This window comes from Chionomys nivalis, chromosome 9 (assembly GCF_950005125.1).
Source record: "Chionomys nivalis chromosome 9, mChiNiv1.1, whole genome shotgun sequence".
Classification (NCBI taxonomy): Eukaryota; Metazoa; Chordata; class Mammalia; order Rodentia; family Cricetidae; genus Chionomys; species Chionomys nivalis.
This window is the reverse complement of record NC_080094.1, coordinates 11,465,000-11,483,009: the sequence shown is the minus strand read 5'-3', so window position 1 is coordinate 11,483,009 and position 18,010 is coordinate 11,465,000. Positions and strand designations below refer to the sequence as shown.

Genomic DNA, 18,010 nt, shown 5'->3' with positions numbered 1-18,010 from the left:
GGCTCGGTCAGCACCCAGAAACTCCCTGTGGGGAGGGGAGAGGGCTCGGTCAGAACCCAGAAACTCCCTGTGGGGAGGGGAGAGGGCTCAGTCAGCACCCAGAAACTCCCTGTGGGGAGGGGAGAGAAGAGAAGAGAAGAGAGGGCTCAGTCAGCACCCAGCAACTCCCTATGAGGAGAGGAGAGGAGAGGAGAGGAGAGGAGAGGAGAGGAGAGGAGAGGAGAGGAGAGGAGAGGAGAGGAGAGGAGAGGAGAGGAGAGGAGAGGGCTCTGTCAGCGCCCAGCAAAGCGTGACCTTCACACATGGTCACTGCAGCCTTCGAGGGCGTCTTCATATCTCACCAGTTACTTCGTGGTTGACCGACTTTAAAAAGACAATTTCTGCAAACCCATTTATGACATAGATATGAAAACTGAGGCTAGAAAATGAAAACAATTTCAAGGTAAAAACTCAGAGAGTCAAAGTGTTGGCTGGTGCATCGTGTTGCTACCTTGCAGCTTTGCGGTGGGAGCAGCCTGGACAAAAACGAGACGGAATGAACATGGCTGCCTCTCAATGCAGTGCGATTTATAAGAATGTCAGGGGGCCGAGGGTGACTGTGGGCATAGTTCTGGGGTGCAGTGTCGGTGTCCAGGGCTGAGTACGGAGCCAAGCACTTTCTATGGCTGACCTTAGATTCTTGCTTGTTTTTGCTGACAGGGTCCCACTTGTTACCTTGTTACTGGGGCTTCTCCCTTCCAGAATTCCTGTCTCTGCGTCCCGAGCCCTGGGATGATGGGTAATACCAGCAAGACAGCCCTATCTCACCGCACTAACATCAGCCCTATTAAGTGTTATTCACTCCACTGAACCCAGACGTGGAGAGACGCTCTTGTAAGCCCAGCACTTGTGAGGGTCAGGAATTCAGGGCCAGCCTGGAGTTTATGAGACCCCATCTAGCTCTGCTGAACTGTGAGACTTGACACATGAGGGGCTGAGGAGATGGCTCAGTGGTTAAGAGCACTGGCTGCTCTTCTAGAGGATGGGGGTTCCATTCCCAGTGTTTGTAACTGTCTGTAACTCCTTTTTTAGGGAGAACCAGTGCCCTCTTCTGGGCTCTGTGAGTACTGCACACATGTGCATGTGCACAGACATACATGTAAGCAAAACACCCAAACACATAAAATAAATGAATAAAATTACAAAATATAGTATATGGCAGAGCCAGGATTTGGACCCAAGTCCCTCTGATTCCTCAGCATGAGAGCATGTTGAAAGTCACATGACCAGGGGTGGGTAGGTGACGGAACAGCTCAGTGGTTTAGCGTACTTGTTTTTCCAGAGGATCTGAGTTTGAGTCTCATTATTCTAACCATCTGTAACTCTAGTTCCAGGGGATCTGATGCCATGGCCTCTGATGATAACAATGCCCTCATGCAGATATACCCACCACACACAGATACACACCACACACACACACACATACACACACACCTGATAGCAATGCCCTCATGTACATATACCCACAGACTCAGATACACCTACACATAACTAAAAATAAGAAATATAAATGTCAGAAGAATGCTAAGGATCATTTGATAACAACAGAAAACCCAAGATCTTGCAGCTCATTTTCCTACGGGCACAGATGTCCTAGATGTGTCTAAGGATTGGAGGGGAGTATGAACTTTGGGGCCTCGGTCTTCTGCTTTACCATACAGTCCCCAGGTCGGGAAGAGAGCTCAAGGACTGTTGACAGGAAAGTGGGCAAAGGCCCCACAAGTCTGGAGACCTGAGTTTGATTCCTGGCACCCACATAAGGGTGGAAAGAGAGAACAGACTCCATGAAGCTGTCCTCTGACCTCCACACACACACTGTGGCACATGAGCACTCTCTCTCTCTTACACACACACACACACACACACACACACACACACACACACACACACAGAGTAGAAGAGGGATTGCCCAAAAGAAGAGGCTTGAATAATGAATCCATCTGCGAGTAGATATAATGAATGACTTCGGGAGTCTTTCTATAAAAATATAACTCTAGAGACATTAATTTCCACTTAATACATTTCCCAGACTTCTCAATGCAAAGCTGAAACCCTTAGCCTGTCTGTCACAATGCCTGCATCTTCTCATTGGCCACCTGTCCCTCTGCCTGAGGATGGGGTGGCTCACAGGTTTATATTCTTGCCTGTTGCTGACTGAATTTGTGGTAGACAGAAAATTCAGGCCCAGTCAGCTCACCCTGGGGAATCTATGCTCAGGGATCCAGGAAGAGAATGGCTTGGGGGAGGGGGAGAACTAAATGGTCACAGGTGCCTCCACTAAGCTGTAGTTGAGAAGCCAGAAAAGATCAGAGAGGAGGTCAGGGTGGGCACTTCATGGTCAGAGTGTTGGCCTAGCACGATTGTGAACACCCAGAATCCCAGCATCCTGGAGCTGGGGCAGGAGGGGCAGGAGTTCAAGGTCATTCCTGGCCACGTAGTGAATTTGAGGTCAACTTGGGTTATATGAGACCCTGCTCTTTCTCTCTCTCTCTCTCTCTCTCTCTCTCTCTCTCTCTCTCTCTCTCTCTCTCTCTTTCTCTCTCTCTCCCACACACACACACACACACACACACATCAATACATAAAATAAAACCAACCAACCTCTTACTCTCCTGAAACAAAATAGCAAATGGAAAGCAGGCCTGTGTGGTCCCCTTCCCTTCTCTGACATCATCCCTGCTTTCCCTAGATACAAGGGCTGCTCCATCTTGAGATCTATACTGACATCTCGTTCCAGTCGTGTGTGGGTGTGTGTATGTATGTGTAAGTGTATGTTTATGCATGTGTATGTGTGTCTGAGTGTGTGTGTATGTATGTGTAAGTGCATGTTTATGCGTGTCTCTGTGTGTTTGTGTCTGTGTGCGCGCGCACGCACGTGCACGTGCAGATGTGCCCATTGCTGCCCATAATCTGTAAGTGCTGGGGAAGAGGACTGACCCTCAGTCTTCTCTGCGTACCCTGCTGCAGTTCAGGGCGTGGCATCAACAAGCTGAGTGCCTGAGACTGGCAGAGGATTGGCACACACTGGCCAAGGGAGGAGCAGGAGCTCACCTGCCCCTCTTTGCTGTGCTGTGAACCTGAGCAACGGGCCACAGATGGGGTGTCACCCTCTTCCCATGACTTGACTTTTCTGCAGCTGTTGGCACATCAGGACGCCCAAACAAAGCCTGTTTCTCTCAGCCTGACGCCAAACTCTGCGTGTTCCCGTTACCTGCACTCCTCTGTGAAAAACTCACACGTACCTTCTTAATTACAGCCACATTCTACAAAATGGCACGCAAACCTTCCCGTTTTGCCTGCCTAATGACAGATGTATTAAACAGCCAAGATAAATATGTCACCACTCCCCAAGAGCAGCTGTGCCCAGCTCTGCCACCCTTGGCCTGGAGCGCTGGCAGTGTCCTTGTTTGTACAACAAGGCTACTTCCTAGGGGGTCTTTCCCTAGGGGACACTTAGCAATTTTTCGGAAATATCTGGTTGCTATGGCCCATGAGAGGCGTGTGACTGGCATCAGAGAGGCAGAAGCCAAGACCATTACCCCACAATGGCCCCTAGGAACAGAGAGTATCATCCAGGTCAACAGTGCTGAGTGTGTAAAACTCTGGGACAGGTCAATGGTCGCCCCAGAGTAGGAATCTGTGACATCGCTAGTCCAGGCTAGGGACACAGTGGTCTTGAGGTTGGACAGTATAGCACAGGCCTTAGGCCGAATCCTCCTGGCACCTGCTCCCATCTCTGGAACGGATGTTGGGGGTCTGTCCCTTTAAGAGCTGGGAGATTCTCTTTGCTCAGTGGCTGGCAGGGGAAGCATGTTCCCATTTCCAGCCCAAGAGCTCTGGGCAGACTCCGCACAGAGAAGGCCTTTGACAGGGGTGACTACTGACCTGGCTATTGTGCATCCACAGTTTGTTGCTCCAAGGCTGAGTCCCTGTGCATCAGAGGCAAGGTCTCTGAGCCTTAGTCCCAGAGAGGGGCATTTACTCCTGGGGGTTCTGCTGTGGTGGGAGGGAGGGGCACTCACCCCTGGGAGAGGTCTGCTGTGATGGGAGTGGGGAGCCCAGGTCCCAGCCTCCGTGTGCCTACGCTGACGCCATCAGCACACGTGTGTCCAGGCAACCCAAGTGTCCCTAATCTCACTGACAAGGTTGGGTTCTTCCACCAAAGCCCTTAGAGTCAGAGCCACCCTCACGCCTGGGGAACTTCCTAATGTTAGTTAAGTCCTCTGTGCCTGGTTTCCTACCTTGGCAGGCTGCCATCACTGCAAGGCTGAGGTAAAACCCACCAAAGGCCCCTAGATCAGTGGGTGGCACAGTCGTTCTTAACTGTTACTGCTTTGATTTCTCCACAGCTCTGTATTCATTTATAAGTGGCTGGGGACTTGGGTTCAAGCCTCGGTGATTTTATTCTTCAGTTGTGTGTCCTTGGACAAGTTACTTTCCGTCTCTGAGCTTCCAGTTCCTTGTTGAATGGGGTGGAAGTAACTGAGCCTTCGCCCACAGCAGTCACTAAATACATATTGTCATTAGGTCACTATCCAGGTAATCTCTTACCAACCCCTGCAAGCGTCATATGAACACAAGGATACAGGTCCTGGAGTGGAGGGCCAGCCACCACACAAGGTCCTCCTGGTCCTGGGAGCTGGGACCTCACCAGCTCAGAGCCAGACTCCAGGTTCCAGATTTGGAGGAAGGGGCCAACCTGGGAGGGTGGGGGGACTGTGCTCACATTCTCTTCCCACGAGGAAGTCCCGGGCCTTGGGGTGCCACCTCCCTGCCCTTCCTTTGCCCTTCCAATATGGTAGATGAGATGGCATCGAGTGTCCAAACAGCCTAGGGCTCAACCCTTCTGTATGAGGAGACTCAGGAGAGAAAGGAGAGGCCACATCCATAGTCACTCGGCCACCATGGTCAGCGGAGACACAAGTGTCCCCGGCAAATTACTTAGGGCATTTGGGGCTCATCAGTTGCTTCTTCTATGTGCGTGTGTGCATGCATGTGTACATGCGTACGTGCATGCTTGTGTGTGTGTGTGTGTGTGTATCTAATAACTGTTCCTAAGGGCAGTGTCTACAAACTCAAGACCAGACCATCCAAAGATGGCCCTGAGCAAGCTCCTTAGATCACGCCCTCAAAAGGCTCCAGAAACTGAGAAAGAGACACGAGACAGCAGAGGTGCCACAGCCTCCGTCCATGCCTGCCCAAGGCCACACAGGATCAGCCCTAACCAGACAAAGAAGCGAAAGGGACTCGTGGGGCCCAGCCTTTACCTCTGAACTACTGCACACGGATAGGTCCTGGGAGAAGGGGAGTCAAGGGGAATCGTCTTCAGTTGTGAGCCTGCTGCTGAACCCAGCCGGCTCCGAGAGACGGCTCCAAGCCCACAGTCACACAGACAGCCTGGCTTAATCTTGATGGGTCCCAGAACTAAATAGACAGGGACGTGAGAGATGTGCGGGGTGGGCGGGATGAGAGGGAGGTGGGGAAGGGCAGTGGTCAGGGTTTAAGGTGAGTGTATGTGGAGATATTAACAAGTGATAATTTAAAGAGTTAAAAACAATCATCGAATTGTACATGAGAAGCGGATAAACTGTGATATGTAAAACAAGCTTCAATAAAATAAGACAATGTCATTTTCTGGCTGGGAGATGTTTGGTGCACACCTTTAATCCCAGCACTTATAAGGCAGAAGTAAGCCGATCTCTGTAAGTTCGAGGCCAGCCTGGTCTATGGAGTGAGTTCCAGGGCAGTCAGGGCGACACAGAGAAACTCTGTCTCAGAAAAACAAGTCATTTTTCTGCAAAGGCTACCTGTTGCTTTTAGTCCCCATGACCTCAGGGGTGTCAGGGAAGCAGGCTGTAGATGTGGTCTCAGGCTGTGGGGCTCCCCAAGAAGTGCTCAAGGACACAGGAAGTGGCTCCTTTTATGGCCCTTCCGCTTCCTTGGCTTTAAGCGGGGGAGGGGGTGAGGGCTGTAGAGGGGGATTACATCAGGGAGTTTTAATTGGAAGGGTCACTGGAGCAAATCCGATTAAAGGGATTGGGAGCAGCCTGAGGGGCTGTCCCCTCCCTGCCTGCTGCAGGGTTGGGAAGGGCTGGAGCAGCAGGAGACGCTGGAGGGTGAGCACGTGGGCCTTGGCAAAAGAAGCCCACAATTGGGAAATTGTGTGTGTGTGTGTGTGTGTGTGTGTCTGTCTGTCTGTCTGTCTGTCTGTCTGAGACAGGATCTCACTGTGTAGCTTTGGCTAGCCTGGAACTCAGTACCAAGCCGGCCTTGAACTTGAGATCCTCTCGAGTTCTGGGATCACAGGCATGCACCACCACATCTGGTTAAATTGGGAGATTTCACATAAAAATCTAGATAAATATCACATAAAATTCCCTCAGCAAATCAGAGGCACTCCACTGACCTGCACATCCAGTCGTAGCCACTAGGTGGTGCTAAGGAGCAGCCACCCCTTCTGAGGGGCAGGCTCCCACCCAGTGCCTCAGGATCTTTGCATCTATCTCACTGTAGACCTCTGCAGCCATGAGCTCTTGCATTCCTGGGCCTACCTCGTGCCATGACAATGAGAATAGCTATTAGCAGACCTGCTACTGTGTGCAAAGAATGTTCCAGAGATCTGCATGGATTTACAGAGGTAGAAACAGGACAGCGTGTGTGTGTGTGTGCGCGTGCGTGCGTGCGTGCGTGTGTGTGTGTGTGTGTGTGTGTGTGTGCTGGTGTCCCACCACCCTGCCTCAGTTTGCCCCATATTCACATCTGGCCAATTCCTGTTCACAGACATCTCCAGACTCGAGCTCTCCTGGGCACCAGGACCACCCTGCCCCGAACCACCATCCACCCCTATCGGTACCACTGCAGACAGATGATGTCTCTCCTGCCCCCTCAAAACCACTGTAAAGCCCACACACCCCAGTGTCTACTCCTTCCTTTTTCCACTGCTGGGCACGGACCATTGAGATAAAGACTGCATTTCCCAGCTTCCCTTGCAGCTAGGTGAGGTCTTGTGACCAGGTTTGGAATTGGTGTGGACCCTTCTTTCTTTCTTGCTGGCTGGGAGACAGATGATATTCCGACAGCAACTATCTTGTATGTGAACTCCAGCACCAGGCTGACCTTTTACAGAAAAGCCTGTCAGCGCTTGGTCTGTGTGGGTTAAGCCATAGTGTCTGGGATCTCACCATCCTAGGAGCGTGGTCTATAGACCCAGCAGCATCTGTCTGATATGCCCTCTGCTCTTTCATCTCAGGGTTCCTGGGCCCCTCACTGTCTCTGTGATCCTCCCTGCCTCAGGGCCTTTGCCCACGCCCTTGCTTGTGCCTGGGATATTTCCCCTTCTGTTCTGCTAGCTAACTGTTTCTCCTCTGTGATTCAGCTGGAGGTCACCTCCTCAGGGAAGTCACCCTGGCTGTCCCCAGAGACACGGGCTTCCCTTCTCTCAGAAGTGTCCACAGGGTATTCCAGCAATGAGATCTTCCATAGACACTTTCTAGTTTGTGGATATGGGCTGGGTCTTCAGGGTCCACAGTAGAGCTCAGCAAAGTCGCAGAGAACCAAGACGGGCATGGCGGCACATACTGCCATCCCCACACTCAGCCTAACAGAGGAGGAGGACTAGTTTCAGGGCAGCCTGGGCTACACAACAAGACCCTGTCTCAATAAATAAATGGATGAGTGAGAGAGTGAATGAATGAATGAATGAATGGCTTGGATGTGGCCCAGTGGCAGCACGCACAAATCCCAGGTGTGGCGGGTTACTTTGTCACTCTAGTACTTGGGAAGTGATAAGGAAGGTGAATCAGGAGTTCAAAGTCAGCCGGGGGGGGGGGGGTGGGGGGTGGTGCGCGCCTTTAATCCCTACACTCTAGAGACAAACATGCATATGCACACTGCGACACACACATACACACAACGCACACTGCGACACACACATACACACAACGCACACTGGCCTGCACACAGGCACATGAACGCACACAATCAAATATAGTTTAAAATCTGTAGCATAGACATATAGAAGGCAGAGGCTGCCCTGTGGAGGGCAGGGCTGGGGACCGTCACCCCTCCTGTCTCCTGAGCGACCGACCTTGTGAGAGGACAACAGAGGTCGACTCCGGTCTGCACGGGGTGGGGTGGGGAGGAGGTGTTCCAAAGGTTCCTTTCTGAAAGGGAAAGCCAGGGAGTCCGCCCTTCCGGTTGGGTGACTGCCAGTCCCCTAGACCTGCTGAGGAGATGAGCAGTCAGGGGGACTATCAGGCAGCATTGACTAATGGCTCTGGCTGTCCCTGCTGGAGAGATCCGCACCGAGAATAAAATGAAGAGGTATGTGGCTGGCTCTAGAGAGCCTCGAACTCGTGTCTCTGTCTCTTGGTATGGAGGGACAGGAGACAGAGCATTGTCCTGAGAGGTGACTCACCGCTGGAAGTGAACCCCGTGTGTCAGGAGAGATGGTGGAGCGGGGGACCATGGGGTTAGCGAATAAAGCTGCAGCCAGGGCTTCAGGAGAGCCGTTCTTCACGGCCACATCGGCTGCTGGAGCAATACGGTTTTCTTACGCCACTGTCCCGTCTCACTACAGAGTCACTGACACAAAATTGGACAGGTGAGCCTTGCCTTCTAATTCCAACTGGACAACCTCTGTCGAGTGTCTTCATGTCTCTGGCCTAGAGAGCCTTGTGGGCCTCCTGCACTGCTCCCTTCCCTGGTGACTCGGAATCTAGTGACTCTCTCACACCAGTGTGCAACTTTCACCTATACCACAGGATGTGACAGGGGACAGGAGGAGATGTCAGTAGACTAAGAAGTCCAGGCTGGCCTTGAACTTAGGATCCTTCTGCCTCAGTCTCCAGATTGGCTGGGAGATGCCGGCCTGACCTCTGTCTTTTTTCATGCATTTAAAGCATGAAGGTGGAGCAACCACTCCCAATATTGCTGGGGACCAAATCCAGGGCATCTGGAATGGATGGTGAGCCACGCCCAGCAGGAGGGAGGCAGTGAGCAGGTTGGTTAAGAACCTGAACTGGGCTGGGATGTGGCTCAGCTAGTGGTACTTGCCTGGTGGGCATGATGACCGTCACCTCAAAGAGTGGCTCAGGTGTCTCTATGATGACCCATTGAGTCTTTCATTCATGGCTCGCTCACTCATTCACATGCCAGGTCTCTGGGTCCTAGAGACCCACCGATGAGCAGCGGGGAAACTTGAGTGTTGTCGACCAATAACAAAAGAGATTGATTTGGTCTGATAGTTTCTATGGAGGGTGAAGTGGGCCTGTGGGAGAGAGGTGACTACCAGGTGGTTGGCTTTGGCTGGGGTGGCCCGGCGGGGGTGGGGAGGAGGGAGAAAGAGGTGAGGAGCAGACATGAGAGGGTCCCCCCTACACTAAGTGCAGCACAGGCCGCGATAGCAAGCAGTCTAAGGAGACAGTCCAGAGAGTGCCGCCATATTTGTCCTCCGAGAGATGCTGGCCATGTTCAGCTGTGCCCAGGAGACACTGTGGGCAGCAGAGTGCAAACCTGAACCTTGAAGGAGGGGGGAAGGGCGGGGCTTAGTCAGGAGCCTGGAGCGGCTGCTTTGCTGATCAAGGAAAGGGGAAGCTGCGGGGAATCTGGCCATAGAGCTCTGAGCTTCGGGCCTCTGTCCTAGGAACCCTCTTAGAGCCTCTTCTATCCCTGATTCACCGAGTCCCAGTGGTGAGCGCCCTGTGCGCCCAGGGCCACTCAAGGAAAGGCGCATGCTGCCAACAGCAAGTCCTTCAGGTTCTATTCTTTTGGTTTTTCGAGACAGGGTTTCTCTGTGGCTTTGGAGCCTGTCCTGGAACTACTCTGTAGACCAGGCTGGTCTCGAACTCACAGAGATCCGCCTGCCTCTGCCTCCCGAGTGCTAGGATTAAAGGTGTGCGCCACCATCGCCCGGCATGTCCTATTCTTTCATACCAACAGAACCCCGGTTTTCAAGCGCCTAACACAGATTCTTGGCTTAAAGATTCCATTTCCCAGTCTTCCTTGCTGCTAGATGGGTGAAGTGTTGTGTGGGCATTCAGACATCTCTTTAAAGCAGAGAACACTGCCTCCTCTTTCTAGATCTTTCCTCATCCTGCTGCCAGGGACGATGATGTGATGGCTGGAACTACAGCAGCCACGTGGCGTCACCATGCTGAAAGCTCTACTCTTCAGGAAGGGGTGAGCAGGAAGCTGGGGCGAGCTGGGGCCATGACAACCTTCTAGAGCCACCACCCTACCCCCTTGGCTGTTGATGTCCGAATGAGTGGGAAAAATACGCCTTTCTCCTCAGAAGAATCAACACAGTAATGGTCAGCCCAGCAACACCCCAGTAAATGGAGACTTTGGAGAGCTACTCACGCAGGGGACTGCCTGCCTCTCTGACTGGTGGTACCACTGAGGCAGTAGGTACCCAGTTGCTCAGAGACCTCAGGCAAAGGACTTGGAGCCCGCTGCTGTGAGCACACCTCCAGTCCGCAGGGCCAAGCAGCATTTGTGGCTTTCACCTGCTCCTCCCATCCTTTCCTGGGCCCCACTGGCTTCGCTTTCTCCTGTAGCAGAGGGGAAGTAAGGAGGCTTTGGCCCCTCCCTGTCTGCTGTCCCCTGGCCTAGCCCAGGAGTTCTTTCCCCTGCAGTTCACCCTGGAGGAAATGCCTCCTCTGGAAAGTCTGAAGTGAAATCACAGACACTTCCTGCGGGGTCCAGCGCTTACTATCCCACCACGATGGTCCCGGCACGTACAAACCAGGTCCTGGCACTCCTTAGAGGCCCGTGGTGGCTTCCTGCTGCACTCAGATACAGTGCAAAGCCATCGAGGCTCATGTAGCCTGCCTGCGCTGGCTGGTCGGCCTCTCAGATCCCTCTACCAGCTTCTTTGTCCCTGTGTGCCCAGCACACAGTAGGTGCTTTGTAACTATCGAGGAACCAAAATTTCCAAATAAGTAAGTGAGCACCATAGGGTCAGGGCGAAGGACTGAGGGACATGGTAACAAGTCCAGTACACAGCAGGCATTCAATAACTACAAAGAATTCAGGGCTGTGCTCACAGCCTGGCTGGGTCCAGTGTCTTGAGGGTGCTGAGGCCACTCCAGGATAAAGAGCCTGGAGTCAGAGTATGCCTGTCACACATGCTCTGGTCCCTCTTGCGCACAGTGTCTGCATTAATCCCACTAAAGACTCGATGTGTCAGGGAGCATTATCCAGACTGAGCAGATGTCCTGCTGGCTTTAGCATCACCTTGACTGGAGATCCTTACTACAACTGAGACCCTCTCTACCCCCGCACCTCTGCCCACCACAGAGAGACCCTCTACTCCCGCACCTCTGCCCACCACAGCTGAGACCTTCTCCATCCCTGTACCTCTGTCCACCACAGCTGAGACCCTCTCTACCCCCGCACCTCTGCCCACCACAGAGAGACCCTTTACCCCTGCACCTCTGCCCACCACAGCCGACCCTCTCCATCCCTGTCCATCTGCCCTAGGGTCCTCCCTGCTGGGCATCAAGCTGTGCACAGTTTGAGGAAGGCGGCAGGCCTCCCATTCATTCACTCACTCACTGACCCCTTCAGCAAATAATTATGGAACCTATACCATGTTCCAGGTGCCATCCCACAGCCGGACACAACAGTGACCAGAAGCAGACCTGTCCTGTCTTTGTGTGTGTGTGTGTGTGTGTGTGTGTGTGTGCGCGCACGCGCATGCGTGCACATTTTGGGCAGAAGCAGACTTGCCACACAGGAGCAATCACTCACATATTACTTCAGGAGCTACAAATGCAAGATAATGGGTGACGGGGGTGGGGGGAGCTATGACTGAGTGAGCGGGCTGCTCACTGTGTTGGCCAGGAGCTGGTATGGACTGGGTGCCCTCCACAGACTTCCCATGATGAAGACATGGCTCTCAGTGTGGTAGTGTTGAGGGGAGGGTATCTTCAAGGGGGGTGTCTTGTGGAGTCTTAGGTTTTGGGTCTCTTGAATTAGCCCTTGTGAGAGGATTGTTTTAGCCCTTGGGTCCCTCCCCAGCCTCCACTCTCCTCTCCCCCAGCCTCTGGCCCCACTAACTTCTAGACCTCAGAAGACCATTGATCTCCCCTCTTACTCAGACGCCAGCCACCACAGTGCCACCTGCCAGGAAGCCTTGCAGCCAAGAGGCCCTCACCGGAGCCCGCTCTATGCTGCTCCGACTTCCAACCTGTTTCATGGTGAGCTAAATAAAGCTCCTTGCTTCAGGGATTTCATTACAGTCTTGAAAAACAGACTAATAACGGAACAGCTGTCTGAAGTAGGAGCGTAGAGCCGTCTGCAGCCCGGGAGAGGAACATCCAGGCAAGGCGGCGGGGTGGGGGGTTCCCAGCACCCATCACACGTCACATGAGTTGGTGCTGTGACTTCCATTCTGTAGACAGCAGAAATAATAATGTTTACCGAGCACCCACTCGCTGCGTGCCACGCTCTGTTCTGAGATTTTACACACAACAAACTACGTCACACTCTGGCGCCGGGAAGGTGGCTCAGCAGCTCCTGTTCCAGGGGATCTGGTGCCCTCTTCTGCTCTCCTGCCTCACCTTTGATTCTTTCTAGCAATTTCTTATGATCTTTTGAGCTCTGAGGCCCCATGTCAGCTGCTGTAAGATGATTACCGTGAGACAGAGCACATCTGGACCAGTGGAGTGGTCCCCATTTCCTGTCCCCAACCTCTCCTGAACTCTGCAGAGGACCCCAGTCTCATCTGGACATACGTGGTCCAGCTCTGGCTCCTGCAAGGCTCTTTTATATTTTTGGTTGTGAGCCTAGCCTTTAGCGGCTGCGCCATCTCTCTGGCCCCATTAGGACTCTCACATGGGCAACGCCGTTTCTCTCGTCAATCCTCAGCTGGCCCTGGCCTCTGCCTTCAGAAGGTGCAGTGCTGGGCCGTCCAGGTTAGAGAGAAGGTACACATCCTGCCTTAAGGATGAAAACGCTGCTCGGCTCTGTGATAACCAAAGGCACAGATCAGGTGCCTACTGCGTGCTGGCCTAACAGGGGGGTATGAAAAAGAATGACTTAGGTTTCCAGTCACAAGGCTCCTCCTCAGTCCACACTTTCTCTATGGCTTCTGCAGCTTGAGGCTGGGAGTCGGCCAAGGGGAAGAACCGTCAAGGAGCTCAAGGGGTCAGGCCTGGAGCTGGGGTCTGAGGACACACATCCTGTCAGGCTCTGGCCTTCTTGGGCAACAGAGAGTAGGCTGGCCCCTGATTCCTGCAGCCTTCTTCCCAGGCACGTGAGTACTTCCTGGCTCTCACAAGGCTAGGGTTGGGTGGCAGAGTGCTTGCCACACAGGGGTGAGGACCCTGGGTTCCATCCCTAGCCGGACCTCACTGCCAGGGTGGAGACCCCCTGAGTCTTCAAATCCTTTTGCCCTGGACAGGACAGACCCCAGCAGTTTCCTGTCATATTTCCCCAGAGTGAGGACTGTCCTTTCTCTCTTCTGCCAGGGGGCCTGACCTCTCTGCTCTGCTGGGACCAAGAGGGAAGTACACAGGGCTGGGCTAGGTTGGGTGTGGAACACGAGCAAGGGTGGGCGGCCCTCAGTGGCTCCACAGGGTGTGGTGGTGTCTCCAGGCTGGCCTGATTTCCATGCTTCTCAATAGAAGTCAACAAAGAAGGCCATATATTATTTATTTTATATTTTATAAATATAAATAATTTATAAATAATATAAATATAAGCACATATAAGTATACAGACACATATATATGGTGTGTGTGTGTGTGTGTGTGTATGTGTGTGAGCGAGCACGTCAGTAAATTAAATTACGTGAACCAAGTTAGGTCTGAGGAAGTGACCCCAGCACTGAGGAAGTTGAGGCAGGAGGATTGTAAGATGGAGGCCAGTTTGAGCAAATGTCGTTCAGCGGAAGCCCTGATATTTAGGCGTAAGGTCTTTCGCCTTCTCTCACGGCACCAGTGCTGTGCAAGCTGGCTGTCTCTCCCTTCCCCGAAAGATGACAGCAAAGTAAGATTCCCCGAGGGCTCATTGTTTCTGAGCACATAACAACGAGGACACCAGCAGTCACCAAAAGGGAGGAGGGGGAGGAGCGTGCCACAGGATGGAAGACGATACTAAAATCACCCCTGCAGATAGTTATTAGGAGGAAAACACAGGGCTCAGAGAGGTTAATCAGCTTGCCCAAGGTCACACAGTTAAGTGACCAATTGGTTTTGTGCCCAAGCTGTGTGACTCAAAAGACTATGATCTAGCCTAGTGATGGTGGCACTGTTTCTGGGAGGCATTTTAGAAACATGGGGAGGGCAGGTGCATCTGGTTGCCATGGTACTGATGTTGGGGGTGGTCATAGTGGCTTTCAGTGGGTGCAAACCAGGAATAAGACCCATCCTGGGATATACAAGTAGCCCCGAGCCATGAAGTCACATCCTGGTCCCTATGCCAACAGCGCACCAGGTTTCTCTTTCCCACGGTGGTATCCACAGCTGGGCGCTGACTGAATCCCAGTGGGGTGGGCACCGCCGGCACCCAATCTTACGATGGGGACACTGCAGATCAAAGAGAGGAGGGGGCACGGCAAGCTGGCAGGTGGCAGCTGGGCTGGAACTGGAGTTAAGGGCACAGATTCTGGGGGATGTTCCCAACCTCAGTTCAGCATGGAGCAATGCCCCGAGAGGCTGTAATGTCGGAAGTCACAACTCCATTGATACAACTACCAGACTTCCCAGCAGAGCCCAGCTGCTTCCTAGCGCACCCATGGTGACATTGGGCATCCCGCCAGAGCGTCCTCATCTTTTCTCATCACCCCTTCCTTCCTTGGGGTTCAATATCCCAGATCTTCACACACGCCAGGCAAGCATGCTACCAGTGACAGGCACCTCCAGTTCCCAAGAAAAGGCTTCTTTTTTTTTTTTTTTTTTTTTTTCGAGACAGGGTTTCTCTGTGGTTTTGGAGCCTGTCCTGGACTAGCTCTGTAGACCAGGCTGGTCTCGAACTCACAGAGATCCGCCTGCCTCTGCCTCCCGAGTGCTGAAGAAAAGGCTTCTTTAACGGTCTCACTAAACTACTCAGGCTGGCCTTTGACTGGGGACCCTCCTGTCTCCCACCTCCAAATAGCTGGGGTCATGGGCCTCTGTCACTAGGACCGGCCTAGTCCAGATCACTGACTGTTAAGCTACACCACATATCAGTAGCCTGGAGTGCGGGGCAGGGATGGGAAATAATCAAGATTCAAAACTCTAAGTACGGTGTCTGCTGAATGAGTCACGGTCACCCACCGTCAACCATCACACAAATCCAAATGTCTTAAGTCAAGTCATTCCCAACCGGAAAATGCTCAAAATAGTTTAAAGGCGATTTCTTTGTTTTGGAGATAAGGTCTCAGTACTTAGCTCAGGTTGACTTAAATGTCCAAGTTTCCTGATTCAGCCTCCCAAGTGCTGGGATTTCAGGTGTATTCCATGGTGCTTGGTGCAATATTAAAACAGAAAAAAATAAAGGTTCTTGGGTCACACTGCTCAGTTGTTGGGTTGTGTGAAGTCCTGGGTTCAGTTTCCAGCACCACATACATTGGGTGTGTCAGCCTGGGCCTGAAATCTCAGCACTTGGGAGATGGAGGCAAAAGAACCAGGCTTGATTGCATAGCAAATTCCAGGCCAGCTTGGGTTACATGAAGTCCTGTCTTCAAATAAGACTCAGCACTGAATACAGGGGGGTTGGATCAGTAGTACAAGGCCCACCTAGCATGTGAGAGGCCTTGGGTTTGGTCTCCACACATTACACACACACACACACACACGCACACACACATGCACACACACACGCACGCACACGCACGAACGCACACGCACGCATGCACGTGTGTGTGTGTCATTGGAACAATCTACAATGAATAAAATACCCTAATTAAAAACCAGAGTCTGAGAAAAGTGGGAAATGAACACTGATCTTGTGTACGGGGCGAGTCCCTCCATCTACACATGAGCAGCAGGCACTCTCTCTCTCTCCTTTAATATAAATTTTTTTATTTTTTAAAAAAGATTCTGTTTCCTCCTGGAATCTGTGTGGGTACATTGTTTCTGCATTTTATTGGAACTAGGGAATAGGTAACAGATATAGTTTGTTTATTCCTTAGATGGTAACAATGACGCTTCTTTGGGGGAAAGGTAACAGATATAGTTTGTTTATTCCTTAGATGGTAACAATGACGCTTCTTTGGGGGGAATGTGTGTTATTTTATAGGTTGTCATAAAACAGACTGCTGAAAGTGATGGAGAAACAGGAAATCTGAAACAGATATTAAAGAATTATGCAGCTGAGTTCTCCCCAGACCATGTGTCACGAGAGCAAGCTGCCGGCCTGCCTTCATTACAGGTATGTCTCGTTCATTCCCACAGACTCTTGCTTTACCCTTGGGGCCGAGAATCTTCTGTAGTATGACAGTGTTGTTCCTGACATCCACTTTCCAACTGAAACTATTTCCTTTCCATTCTTATTTCATGAAATAGTGGTCTGTGGCGTTGTTAAAATATCATCATGGCCCTGGCCGACACTCTCTTCTGGACCAGCACCTGCCCCCCTCCCGGGGCCTGGTGAGACATGGGGAGTCCAGTCCCCTTTCGGATCATGGTTAAATACAGGCTGCTGCCAGCACTGGTCTGTACAACTGAGGCAGACAGGCCTGGTGTCAGTGTGGGGCAGCCGGCGACTGGCTGGTATGAAACTCCACACCCCAAGTTTCAAACAAATGCTGCTGTTTCCACCATGTTGGCTCTATGCCTTGCTTTCCAGAAACCTTTTTTGAAAATTCCCTGCTTGAAAATGGCACAGGCAGCTATTTCTGCCCCAAGAGCAAGAAAACGAGTTCGTGGTGGGGTCCCAAGCCCCAGCCCTGGCCCTCACTGCTGTGTGGCCTTGGGTAAGTCAGCGCCCTCTCTGAGCCTGCTTTCATATCCCAGTGGCAAGGGAGGTCAGAAACAGTACATAGCCACATGGTCATCGGTTTAGTTCCATAAACAAACAGTACAAGAAAAAAAATTAAGAATATCTCTCTCAGTGTGCCCTGTGAGGCCAGAAGGAAGCCTTGGTGATCCCTAGGACCCGGAGCCACAGGTGGTTATGAACTGCCCATGTGGGTACTGGAAACCAAACCCGGGTCGTCTGGAAGAGCAGCCAGAGCTCTTAACCACTGAGCCACCTCTCCAGCCCCCAGAAGGAAGGTCTATTACTCAGTTTTGAAAGTGAAATCCCGAGGACACAGGACCCAGATGGAAACTGTCAAGAACCAACAATTCTGTTTCTTTTTTTTTTTTTCCTTCTTCTTGACACAGGGTCTTACCATTTAGCCCATGCTGACCTTGAACTAATTATGTGTCCCAGACTGGCCTCGAATTAATTTTGTAGCTCAGGCTTTCCATCCTTTTGCGTAAGCTGCCCAGGTGCTGGGCACACCCTATTTCAAAGCCAGCAATAATGAGCTTCCTTTTCCACATGGCCTCCCTCTCTGAGGCAGGAGAACAAAAGGCTCCTGCAGGGGCAGAGGGTGTACCTTGGAAGAAGGAAGAAAGAGAAGGGGTTTTAGGGTCTCTTTTCCTTTTCCAGCGTGAGGAACTTGGTTCTCAGAAGCTAGGTGCTCAATGACACAGTGCTCCCGAGAACGGCCCTTGTCACCTGCCGCTGCCGTCACCACACACACCTGGGAGCGGCTGTGTCCCCTACCTGGCCAGTGCACACAGTGCTGCTGAGACATCCACAGTGGGTTGTGACAGGGCTGCTGATCTCTCTGGAGTCTTCTCTGGTGCTCTGGACTTCTGGGACTAATTAACGGAGGATATTCGGGGATGGAAAAGGGACCATGACAGTGGTTCTGTAGAAAAACTATCAGTCAGCTACCAGCTGCTAACAGCCAAGAGATCCACACAGGGCTGGCTGTCACTCGGGTTGGGTCCAGGATTCCAGCTAAACGTTCTGGAAGTCTGTGAGGATGTCA

At 52.1% G+C, this 18,010-nt stretch overlaps 1 protein-coding gene across 1 annotated transcript in view; it reads right to left on the bottom strand.

Annotated features, from left to right (window-relative positions):
• The window catches only part of Kcnb1 (potassium voltage-gated channel subfamily B member 1), an 89,502-nt gene that overhangs the window by 10,226 nt on the left and 61,266 nt on the right, over nt 1–18,010 (bottom strand). The window lies entirely within an intron of this gene.